This window comes from Pan paniscus, chromosome 12 (assembly GCF_029289425.2).
Source record: "Pan paniscus chromosome 12, NHGRI_mPanPan1-v2.0_pri, whole genome shotgun sequence".
Lineage (NCBI taxonomy): Eukaryota > Metazoa > Chordata > Mammalia > Primates > Hominidae > Pan > Pan paniscus.
In genome coordinates, this window is record NC_073261.2 from 69,309,086 (window position 1) to 69,322,400 (window position 13,315).

General features: G+C 39.2%; 1 non-coding gene across 1 annotated transcript; it reads left to right on the forward strand.

Annotated features, from left to right (window-relative positions):
• Positions 1–8,878: 8,878 nt before the first annotated feature.
• Positions 8,879–8,982, forward strand: LOC112439013 (small nucleolar RNA U13). The gene has a single exon (XR_003027320.2). It is a non-coding gene; the product is annotated as a small nucleolar RNA U13 (small nucleolar RNA).
• Positions 8,983–13,315: the final 4,333 nt, after the last annotated feature.

Below are 13,315 nucleotides of genomic sequence, written 5' to 3' on the forward strand. Positions count from 1 at the left end.
GACCCAGTGGGAGGTAATTGAATCACGGAGGTGGGTCTTTCCTGTGCTGTTATTTTGATACTGAATAAGTCTTATGAGATCTGATGGTTTTATAAGGGGGAGTTTCCCTGCACAAGTTCTCTCTTCCCTGCCACCATATAAGATGTGTCTTTTGCCTTCTGCCATGATTGTGAGGACTCACCGGCTCCAGGAAACTGAGTCCATTAAAACTTTTTTTCTTTATAAATAACCCAGTCTCTGATATGTTTTACTCAGCAGCATGAAAACAGACTAATACAATCACCAAACCACACAGTCACCTGAATGTTCAAAGTCAATGCTGGAGAAAAAAATCTTAAAGGCAGCTAGACAAACAGGGTAGACCACATACAAGGGGAAACCCATCAGACTGACAGTAGACTTCTCAGCAGAAACCTTAAAAGCTAAGAGAAATTAGGAACCTACCTCCAGCATTCTTAAAAGAAATTCAAACCAATAATTTTATATCCCTCCAAAGTAAGCTTTACAAATGAAGAAGAAATAAAACTTTTCCCAGACAAGCAGGCACTAAGGGAATTCATACCACTAGTCCAGTCTTACAAGAGATTATTAAGAAAGTTCTAAACATGGAAACAAAATAACAAGGTCTGCTATTAACAAAACACATATATGTACATACTCCACAGACCCTACAAAACAATCACACAATAAAAACTACAAAGCAAACAGATAACAATTTTACAATAGGATCAAAACCTCACACAGCAATATTAACATTGAATGTATATGGTGTAAACACTCTACTTAAAAGGTACACAGTGGCAAGATGGGTTTTTAAAAAAGACTTATTTTTCTGCTGTCTTCAAGAGACTCATCTCATATGTAATGGCACCCATAGGCTCAACAAAATGTGTTGGAGAAAGATCTACCACACAAATGGAAAACAAAAAAGAGCAGGGTCACAATTCTTATGTCAGAGAAAACAAACTTCAAAGTAACAGTAAGAAAGGACAAAAAAGGGCATTGCATAATGATACAGGGCTCAGCTCAAGACTTAATTATGCCAAATGCATTAGCACCCAACTTTGGATCACCCTTCACAAAACAAGTACTTTTAGACCTACTAAAAGACTTAGACAGCCACACAATAATAAGTGGGGGATTTCAACAGCTCACTAACAGCATTAGACAGATGATCGGGGTAGAACACTAACACAGAAATTCTGAACTTAAACTTGATATTTGAGCAATTGGACCTAATAGACATCTACAGAATACTTGACCCATCAATTGCAGAATATGCATTCTTATCATCTGAACATGGAGCTCAATCCTCATCCATAAAATAAGTCTAAATAAATTCAAAACAATTAAAATCACACAAACCATACTCTCAGAACACAGTGGAATAAGAATAGAAATTAATACCAAGAAGACTTCTAAAAGCCACACAGTTAAACAGAAGTTAACTTGCTCCTGAATGACTTTGAGTACGCAGTGAAATACAGGAAGAATTTTTAAAAGTCTTTGAAACAAATGAAAACAGAGGCATGACAAACCAAAATCTCTGGGATGCAGCAACAGTAGTTTTAAGAGGAAAGTTTATAGCACTAAACACCTATCTCAAAGAAGTTACAAAGATCTCTAATTAACAATATAATTTTCCACCTAGAAGAATTAGAAAAACAAGAGGAAATTAACCCCAAAACTAGTGAAGAAAAGAAATAACTATCATGAGAGCAAAACTGAATAAAATGGGGAAACAAAACCCATATAAAGAATTGATGAACCCAAAAGTTGGTTCTTTTTTGTTGTTTGTTTGTTTGAGATGGAGTCTCACTCTGTCGCCAGGCTGGAGTGCAGTGAGGCAATCTCGGCTCACTGCAACCTCCACCTCCTGGATTCAAGCGATTCTCCTGCCTCAGCCTCCTGAGTAGCTGGTACACAGGCACACGCCACCACACCCAGCTAATTTTTGTATTTTTAGTAGAGACAGGGTTTCACCATGTTGGTCAGGATGGTCTCTATCTCTTCACCTCGTGATCTGCCTGCCTTGGCCTTCAAAAGTGCTTGGATCACAGACATGAGACACTGCGCCCGGCCAAAGTTGGTTCTTTGAAAGGATAAACTATGAGGTGTCAGTCGGCCCAATTGGGAGGTGTCTCCCAGTTAGGCTACACGGGGGTCAGCGACCCACTTGAGGAAGCAGTCTGTCCATTCTCTGAGCTCAAACACCATGCTGGGAGAACAACTGCTCTCTTCAGAGCTGTCAGACAGGGATGCTTAAGTCTGCAGAAGTTTCTTCTGCCTTTTGTTCAGCTATGCCTGCCCCCAGAGGTGGAGTCTACAGAGGAAATAGGCCTTACTGAGCTGCAGTGGGTTCCTCCCCATTGGAGCTTCCTCAGCTGCTTTGTTTACATACTCAAGCCTCAGCTGTAGCAGGACAAGCCCCAGACAAAACTCCTCAGACACCAGATTAAAGAATGAAGAGGTTTTTATTCGGCTGGGAGAGTTGGCAGAGTCGCATCTTAAGGGCCGAGCTTTCCGAAAAAGAAATTCCTAGCCCTTTTAAGGGCTTACAACTCTAAGGGGTCCACGTGAAAGGGTCATAATAGATCAAGCAAGCATGAGGAACGTGACTGGGGGCTACATGCATCACCTAACAGAACAAAAAGTTTTACAGTGCTTTCTCATACAATGTCTGGAATTTACAGATAAAACAAGTAATTTTGGTCAGGGGTTAATATTATTATTATTATTATTTTAACCACCAGGGCCAGGTGGTGGCGCCAAGGTCATCTAGCTATTTATCTTACTTCTGTTTCTTTCCAACTTTTTGCTTTCTCCCTTTTCTCCTGTCTTATAAACTAGGGAAAAGAGGAGGTAGGGGAGAAGCTGGGAAGGACAACAGGAGAAGTGGTAGTCTCATTCCATAAGCAATGGCAGACACCCCTCCCCCTGCCAGGCTGCTGCCTCACAGGTCAATCTCAGACTGCTGCTTTAGCAGTGAGCAAGGCTCCGTGGGCATGGGACCCGCGGGATGTAATCTCCTGGTGTGCCATTTGCTAAGACCATTGGAAAAGCGCAGTATTTGCGTGGGAGTGTCCCGTTTTTCCAGGTACCGTCTGTCACGGCTTCCCTTGCCTAGGAGAGGGAAATCCTCCGACCGCTTGCACTTCCCAGGTGGGGCGATGCCCCGCCCTTCTTTGGCTCACCCTCTGTGGGCTGCATCCACTGTCCAACTCGTCCAAGGATGTAGAACTAGAAATAACATTTGACCAGTGATCCCATTACTGGGTATATACCCAAAGGATTATAAATCATGCTACTATAAAGACACATGCACACATATGTTTATTGTGGCACTATTCACAATAGCAAAGACTTGGAACCAACCCAAATGTCCATCAATGACAGACTGGATTAAGAAAATGTGGTACATATAAACCATGGAATACTATGCAGCCATAAAAAGCATGAGTTCATGTCCTTTGCAGGGACATGCAGCTGGAAACCATCATTCTGAGCAAACTATCACAAGGACAGAAAACCAAGCACGGCATGTTTTCACTCATAGGTGGGAATTGAACAATGAGAGCACTTGGACACAAGGCAGGAAACATCACATCCCGGGGCCTGTCATGGGGTGGGGGGCAGGGGGAGGGATAGCATTAGGAGAAATACCTAATGTAAATGATGAGTTAATGGGTGTGGCAAATCAACATGGCATACGTATACCTACTTAACAAACCTGCATGTTGTGCACATGTACCCTAGAACTTAAAGTATAATTTAAAAAAATAAAAAAGAAAGGATAAACTAAATCAGTAGACCACTAGCTAGACTAAACAAGGAAAAAAAAGAAGATACAAATAAGCACAATCAGAAATGATAAAGGCAATATTACAATCAATCTCAGAGTAAAACCAAAGCTCCTCAGAGACTATTATGAACATTTCTAGGCACACAAACTAGAAAACGAAGAGGAAATGGATAAATTTCTGGAAACACACAACCTTCCCAGATTGAATCAAGAAAAAAAATAAAACACTAAACAGATCAATACAGAGTTCTGAAATTGAATTTGTAAATTGACAACCTAATAAATGGGACAAAATATTGACAACTGTGCATCTGCTATGGGCTCATATCCAGAATCTATAAGGAACTTAAACAATTTGACAAGCAGAAAACAACTCCATTACAAAATGGGAAAATGACATGAATATACACTTCCTAAAAGAAGACATACAAGTGGCCAAGAAACATAAGGAAAAATGTTCACCGTCACTAATCATCAGTGAAATCCAAGTCAAAATCACAGTGAGATAATCTTTCACACCAGTCAGAATAGCTATTACTAAAAAGTAAAAAAAAACAACAGATGTTGGTGAGGCTCCAAGGAAGAGGGAATGCTTATACCCTGTTGTTGGAATTGTAAATTAGTTCAGTCACTGTGGAAAGAAGTTTGTAGATTTCTCAAAGAATTTAGAGATTTATCATTGGACCCAGAAATCCCATTACTGTGTATTTGTGTGTGTGTGTGTGTGTGTGTGTGTATGTGTGTGTGTGTGTGTGTATCTTCTTGTGAATAACTGTAGAATAATTTATCTTCTTGTGAAGATAAATTATATCTTCAATACACATGCATGTGTGTGTGTAGATAGATAGATAGACAGACAGATAGATAGATAATGCTGCATGTCCATTGCAGCATTATTCACAACAGCAAAGACATGGAATCAACCTAGGTGCCTAGGTGCCCATCAATGGTGGATCGTATAGAGCAAATGTTGTACACGTACACCATGCAATACTATGCCTCTATAAAAATAAACAAAATCATGCCATTTGCAGCAATATAGATGCAGCTCAAGGCCATTGTCATACGTGAATTAACTCATGAACAGAAACTAAATACCAGAATCTCACTTATAAGTGAGAGCTGAACTTTGAGTATGCATAAACATAAAGATGGCAATAGACCTTGGGGACTACTAGAGGAGGGGTATAGGGGAGTAAGTGTTAAAAAGTTAACCTTTGGGTGCTCTGATTGGCACCTGTGTGATGGGATCATTAATAGTGCCAACTTCAGCATCACACAACATATCCAGGTAACAAAACTGCACATATATACTGTGAATCTAAAATAAAAGTTGAAGAAAGAATATATTTTTAAAAAGAAAGCATGAAAGCTGGGTCTAATTTGGTTATTAACCAGTTCATTTGTTTTGTATAAAAAACACCACTATCCTAATTTTTGTTCTGAAAACAGCAATTGAGGATTGACAGTGATGTGCTGTTGACAAACAATGCACTTGTCCTTAAAAGCACCATCTGATCCATGGCAGAAAAAGTTACCTTTTAGTACAATTCATGGTAGATGGTGCCACACACCACCATCTACCTGAAACTCTCCCTCCAAAGTCCCAGTGTTGAAAATTACCTGTAGTGTGTCGTTGAAGGTAATTTTTAAATAAATAAATAAAATTTTTATTATTTTTTAAAGGGAAATAGAGTATTGATTCAAAATTAAGATGTTAGTGAATACTACTTTCAAAAGCACTTTGAGAATATTTCGAGTGGGACAATTTGACTTCCTTTTTTCCTAACTGAATACCCTTTATTTCCTTCTCCTGCCTAATTGTCCTGGCTAGAACTTCCAACACTATGTTGAATAGGAGTGGTGAGAGAAGGCATCCCTGTCTTGTGCCAGTTTTCAAAGGGAATGCTTCCAGTTTTTGCCCATACAGTATGATATTGGCTGTGGGTTTGTCATAGATAGCTCTTATTATTTTGAGATACGTCCCATCAATACCTAATTTATTGAGAGTTTTTAGCATGAAGGGTTGTTGAATTTTGTCAAAGGCCTTTTCTGCATTTATTGAGATAATCATGTGGTTTTTGTCTTTGGTTCTGTTTATATGCTGGATTACATTTATTGATTTGTGTATGTTGAACCAGCCTTGCATCCCAGGGATGAAGCCCACTTGATCATGGTGGATAAGCTTTTTGATGTGCTGCTGGATTCGGTTTGCCAGTATTTTATTGAGGATTTTTGCATCAATGTTCACCAAGGATATTGGTCTAAAATTCTCTTTTTTTGTTGTGTCTCTGCCCGGCTTTGGTATCAGGATGATGCTGGCCTCATAAAATGAGTTAGGGAGGATTCCCTCTTTTTCTATTGATTGGAATAGTTTCAGAAGGAATGGTACCAGTTCCTCCTTGTACCTCTGGTAGAATTCGGCTGTGAATCCATCTGGTCCTGGACTCTTTTTGGTTGGTAAGCTATTGATTATTGCCACAATTTCAGAGCCTGTTATTGGTCTATTCAGAGATTCAACTTCTTCCTGGTTTAGTTTTGGGAAGGTGTATGTGTCGAGGAATTTATCCATTTCTTCTAGATTTTCTAGTTTATTTGCGTAGAGGTGTTTGTAGTATTCTCTGATAGTAGTTTGTATTTCTGTGGGATCGGTGGTGATATCCCCTTTATCATTTTTTATTCCGTCTATTTGATTCTTCTCTCTTTTCTTCTTTATTAGTCTTGCTAGCAGTCTATCAATTTTGTTGATCCTTTCAAAAAACCAGCTCCTGGATTCATTAATTGTCCCTGTTTGCAGATGACATGATTGTATATCTAGAAAACCCCATTGTCTCAGCCCAAAATCTCCTCAAGCTGATAAGCAACTTCAGCAAAGTCTCAGAAAACAAAATCAATGTATAAAAATCACAAGCATTCTTATACACCAATAACAGACAAACAGAGAGCCAAATCATGAGTGAACTCCCATTCACAATTGCTTCAAAGAGAATAAAATACCTAGGAATCCACCTTACAAGGGATGTGAAGGACCTCTTCAAGGAAAACTACAAACCACTGCTCAAGGAAATAAAAGAGGATACAAACAAATGGAAGAACATTCCATGCTCATGGGTAGGAAGAATCAATATCGTGAAAATGGCCATACTGCCCAAGGTAATTTATAGATTCAATGCCATCCCCATCAAGCTACCAATGACTTTCCTCACAGAATTGGAAAAAACTACTTTAAAGTTCATATGGAACCAAAAAAGAGCCCGCATCGCCAAGTCAATCCTAAGCCAAAAGAACAAAGCTGGAGGCATCACACTACCTGACTTCAAACTATACTACAAGGCTACAGTAACCAAAACAGCATGGTACTTGTACCAAAACAGAGATATAGATCAATGGAACAGAACAGAGCCCTCAGAAATAATGCCGCATATCTACAACTATCTGATCTTTGACAAACCTGACAAAAACAAGAAATGGGGAAAGGATTCCCTATTTAATAAATGGTGCTGGGAAAACTGGCTAGCCATAAGTAGAAAGCTGAAACTGGATCCCTTCCTTATACCTTATACAAAAATTAATTCAAGATGGATTAAAGACTTAAACATTAGACTTAAAACCATAAAAACCCTAGAAGAAAACCTAGGCATTACCATTCAGGACATAGTCATGGGCAAGGACTTCATGTCTAAAACACCAAAAGCAATGGCAGCAAAAGCCAAAATTGACAAATGGGATATAATTAAACTAAAGAGCTTCTGCACAGCAAAAGAAACTACCATCAGAGTGAACAGGCAACCTACAAAATGGGAGAAAATTTTCACAACCTACTCATCTGACAAAGGGCTAATATCCAGAATCTTCAATAAACTCAAACAAATTGACAAGAAAAAAACAAACAACCCCATCAAAAAGTGGGCGAAGGACATGAACAGACACTTCTCAAAAGGAGACATTTATGCAGCCAAAAAACACATGAAAAAATGCTCATCATCACTGGCCATCAGAGAAATGCAAATCAAAACCACAATGAGATACCATCTCACACCAGTTAGAATGGCAATCATTAAATGTCAGGAAACAACAGGTGCTGGAGAGGATGTGGAGAAATAGGAACACTTTTACACTGTTGGTGGGACTGTAAAGTAGTTCAGCCATTGTGGAAGTCAGTGTGGCCATTCCTCAGGGATCTAGAACTAGAAATACCATTTGACCCAGCCATCCCATTACTGGGTATATACCCAAAGGACTATAAATCATGCTGCTATAAAGACACATGCACAGGTATGTTTATTGCAGCATTATTCACAATAGCAAAGACTTGGAACCAACCCAAATGTCCAACAATGATAGACTGGATTAAGAAAATGTGGCACATATACACCATGGAATACTATGCAGCCATAAAAAATGATGAGTTCATGTCCTTTGTAGGGACATGGATGAAATTGGAAATCATCATTCTCAGTAAACTATCGCAAGGACAAAAAACCAAACACTGCATGTTCTCACTCACAGGTGGGAATTGAACAATGTGAACACGTGGACACAGGAAGGGGAACATCACACTCTGGGGACTGTTTTGTGGTGCGGGGAGGGAGGAGGGATAGCATTAGGTGATATACCTAATGCTAAATGACGAGTTAATGGGTGCAGCACACCAGCATGGCACATGTATACATATGTAACTAACCTGCACATTGTGCACATGTACCCTAAAACTTAAAGTATAATAACAATAAAATTAAAAAAAAGAAAATATTTTGAGTGGTCTCTGCATATATGCCTTGTGCTTCATCTTTACTAGCTAAAATACTTCTGATTTTGTGTAGACTATATGATAATTTCCTGAGAGTATGTTTTGACTTGAAAAGATACATACTATCATAGCTAAAATTTAATTTAAAATTTCATAATTATTTAGAATTTAAATAATGTGGTAAATAACTGTACATTTTAAAACATAATTGAATGCAGGCATTATGAATTACGGTTGAAGCCATACATTAAGGAATCTGAGAGAAAATTATGAAAGGACAGGTGCAGAGGGACAATGTTGACACAGTAAATCAATTAAGAAAATGTATATTTTTGTGATTCATAAGTATAATGAGGGAGTTTTCATATTCATGTGTGTGATGTGCCCCGCTCAAACCTCTTTATGATGTCAGCACATTGCTCATGTGACATAAAAAAATTACAAAAAAATATAGAGAATAAATAATATAAAGGAACACATCACTTTAGCTGTTTTATATGTAGCCACAGTCACAAGATAAGTTAGTCAAATCAACAAAAAATCTATTAAGATAGTGCACAGTAATAATTGTTATATCTATTTTTATGAATACCTTATTTTTAGAGCAGTTTCAGGTTCACACCAATATTGAGAGAACGGTCCAGAGATTTCTCATATACCCCCTTTCCCCAAATATGTGAATCCTCCCCCATTATTGACATCTCCCATCAGATTGATACATTTGTTACACTTGAAGTACCAACATTGAAACATCATAATAACCCCAAGTCCATAGTTTACATTAGAGTTCACTCTTGGTGTTGCACATTCTATGAATTTGGATAAGTGAATAATGACATGCATCCACCATCAGAGTATCATATAGAGTAGTTTCACTGCCCTAAAAGTCCTGTGTTCTCTGCCTATTCATCCTCCTCCTCCCAATCCTAACCTTCACTGTCTCCATAGATTTATCTTTTACAAAATTTTATATAGTTGAAATAGTAACATATGCAGCCTTTTCAAAATGGCTTGTTTCACTTATTAATAAGCATTTAAATTTTCTCCATTTATTTCCATGGCTTAATAACTCATTCTTTTTTTTTTTTTTTTTTTTTGAGACAGAGTCTTGCTTTGTCACTCAGGCTGGAATGCAGTGGCACAGTCTCAGCTCACTGCAACCTCTGCCTCCCGAGTTCAAGCCATTCTCCTGTCTCAGCCTCCCAAGCAGCTGGGATTACAGACACACACCACCACACCCAGCTAATTTTTGTATTTTTAGTAGATACAAGGTTTCACCATGTTGGCCAGGCTGGTCTTGAACTTCTGACCTCGTGATCCACCCTCCGTGGCTTCTCCAAGTGCTAGGATTACAGGCGTGAGCCACCGTGCCCGGCCTAATAACTCATTCTTTTAAGCACAGAGTAATATCCCATTCTCTGGATGTACCACAGTTTATTTATTCATTTACATACTGAAGGAAATCTTGGTTGCTTCCAAGTCTTGACAATTATGAATAAAGCTGCTATAAACATCTGAGTGCAGGTTTTTGCACTGATGTAAGTTTTAAATCATTTGCGCAAGTATTAAGAAGCATGACTACTGGATCATTTGGTAAGAGTATGTTTATTCTGGAAAGAAACTGCCAAACTGCCTTCCAAAGTGACTGTGCAATTTTGCAGTCCCAACCGAAATTAATGAAAGTTCCTCTTGTTCCACATCCTCACCAGCTTTAGGTATTGACAGTGCTCTGGATTTTGCCCATTCTAGTAGGTATGTAGTGGGATCTTATATTAGTTCATTCTCACATTGCTATGAAGAAGTAGCTGAAACTGGGTAATTTTCAAATAAAAGAGGTTTAATTGGCTCATGGTTCTGCAGGCTGTACAGGAAGCATAGTGGCTTCTGGGAAGGCCTCAGGAACTTTCATTCATGGCAGAAAGATAAAGGGGAAGCAGGCATGTCTTACAAGACTGAAGCAGGAGGAAGAGAGAGGGGAGTGCCACAAACTTTTAAACAATCAGATCTCATGAGAACTCTACCATGAGAACAGTAGCAGGGGGGTGGTACTAAACCATTAGAAACCATCTCCATGACCCAATCACCTCTTACCAGGCCCCACCTCAAACACTGAGGATTATAATTGAACATAAGATTTGGGTGGGGACACATATCCACAACATATCATGTCCCCATCCCCCGGCCCCTTTAAATCTCATATCCTTCTCACATTGCAAATTACAATCATGTTGTCCCAATAGTCCCTCAAAGTCTTAACTCATTCCAGCATTAACTCAAAAGTCCAAAGTTGAAATTCTCATCTGACTTTGAACTTTGATGAGACTTTGATTCTCATGAAAACAAGTTAGTTATTTCCTAGATACAATGGAGGTATAAGCATTGCATAAATATTCCTGTTGCAAAAGGGAGAAATTGGCCAAAAGAAAGGGGCTATAGGCCCCACCACAAGTCTGAAACCCAGCAGGGCAGTCGTTAAATCTTAAAGCTCCAAAGTAACCTCTTTTAACTTCATGCCTCATATCCAGGGAACATTGATGCAAGAGGTAGCCTCCCAAGGCTTTGGACAGCTCTGCCCTGAGGATTTGCAAGGCACAAGGCCTGCATCTGCTTTCACAGGCTAGTGTGGAGCACCTCTGACTTTTCCAGGTGTGGATTGCAAGCTGTTGATGGATCTACAATTCTGTAAGATAGTGACCCTCTTCTCACAGCTCCACTAGGCAGTGCTCCAGTGGGGACCCTGTGTGGAGGCTCCAACCCCACATTTCCCCTTCATACTTCTTGAGTAGAGGTCCTTCATGAGGGCTTCACCCCTGTAATAGGCTTCTGCCTGGACATTCAGGTTTTTCCTTACATACTCTGAAATCTAGGTGGAGGCTCCCAAGCCTCAACTCTTGCACTCTGTACACTCACAGGCTTAACACCACATGGAAGCAGCCAAGGCTTATGACTTGCACCCTCAGAAGCGGAGGCACAAGCTGTTTCTGGGGCCATTTTAGCCATGGCTGGAGATAGAGCGTCTAGGACTAAGATGCAGGGATCAGTGTCCCCAGGTTGTGCAGGGTGGTGGGGCCCTGGACCTGGCCCACAAAACCATTCTTTCCTTCTAGGCCTCTGGGCTTGTGATGGGAGTGGCTGCAGCAGAGGTCTCTGAAATGCTTTTGAGGCTTTTTTCTGGTTTTGACTATCAGAATTTGCCTTCCTTTTAGTTATGCAAATTTGTGCAGCCCACTTGAAGTCCTCCCCCAAAAAAGGGCTTTTCTTTTATACCACAAAACTAGGCTGCAAATTTTCTAAACATTTGTGCTCTGCTTTCCTTTTAAATATAAATTCCAATTTCAAGTTATTTCTTTTTCATGCCTATGAGCATAGGCTTTCAAAAGCACACAGGTGAACTCCTGAACACTTTGCCACTCAGAAATTTCTTCCATCAGATTCTCTAAATCATTACTTACAAGTTCAATGTTCCACATATTCCTACAGCAGGGATACAATGCAGTCAGTCTCTTTGCTAACACATAACAAAAGTGACCTTTACTCTAGCTTCCAATAAGGTCCTTATTTCCCCATATGAGACCTAATCAGCCCGTACTTTATTGTCCATATCACAATCAGCATTTTAGTGACAACTATTTAAGCAGTCTAGGGGGTTCCAAAGTTTTCTCATCCTCCTGTCTTACTCTGAGTGTTCCATACTCTTTTAATCTCTGCCCATTAAACGTTCCTAAGTTGCTTTTGCATTTTCAAGTATCTTTCTAGCAATGTCCCACTCTTCGGTACCAATTTTCTGTATTATTCCATTCTTGCATTGCTACAAAGAAATACCTGAGACTGAGTAATTTATAAAAAATAAAAGGTTTAATTGGCTTGCAGTTCTGCAGGCTATGCAGGAAGCATAGCAGCTTCTGGGGGTCATCAGTAAACTCTGAAGCATGGCGGAAGACAAAGGGGAAGCACCCATGTCTTACATGACTGGAGCAGGAGGAAGAGTTGGGAGGGGCTGCCACACACTTAAATAATCATATCTCACGAGAACTGTATTATGAGAACAGCACTAGGATAATGATACTAGACTATTAAAAGCCACCCCTATGATCCCATCACCTTCCACCAGGCCCCACTTCCAACACTGAACATGAAATTTGGTTGGAGACACAGATCGAAACCATATTATATCTCATTGTTTTAATTTACATTTTGCTGATGACATAGGTTCACTTTTCATATGCCTATATGTCATCTGTATGTTTTCTTAATGAAGTGTATGTTAAGGTTTTAGGTCGAATTTTCATTAGGATTTTTGTTTTCATATTGTTGAGGTGTTACTAGTTTTGGTACTTTTTGGATAACAGTTTTTTATCAGATGTGTCCTTTGGAAATATTTTCTCCCATTCTGTGGCTTGTCTTTTTATTCTCTTAGCATTGTTTACCATAGAGCATGAGTTTGCTTTTAAATTCTTAATAAAGTTCAGGTTATCTATTATTTCTTTCATAGATCATGCCCTTGGTGTTGTATCTAAAATGTCATCACTATATCCAAGGTTATCTAGATTTTCTCCAATAATTTTCTTAGAGTGGTACAACTTGTGTTTTACACTTAGGCCTATGATCCATTTTGAATTAAGTTTTGTGGAAGATATCAGGTCTGTGTCTAGATTTTTTTTTTTGGCTTGTGGATTTCCAATTGTTTTAGAACCATGTCTTGAAAAGGTTATCTTTGTTTCATTATATTAACTTTGTTCCTTTGTCAACTATCAGTGACTGTA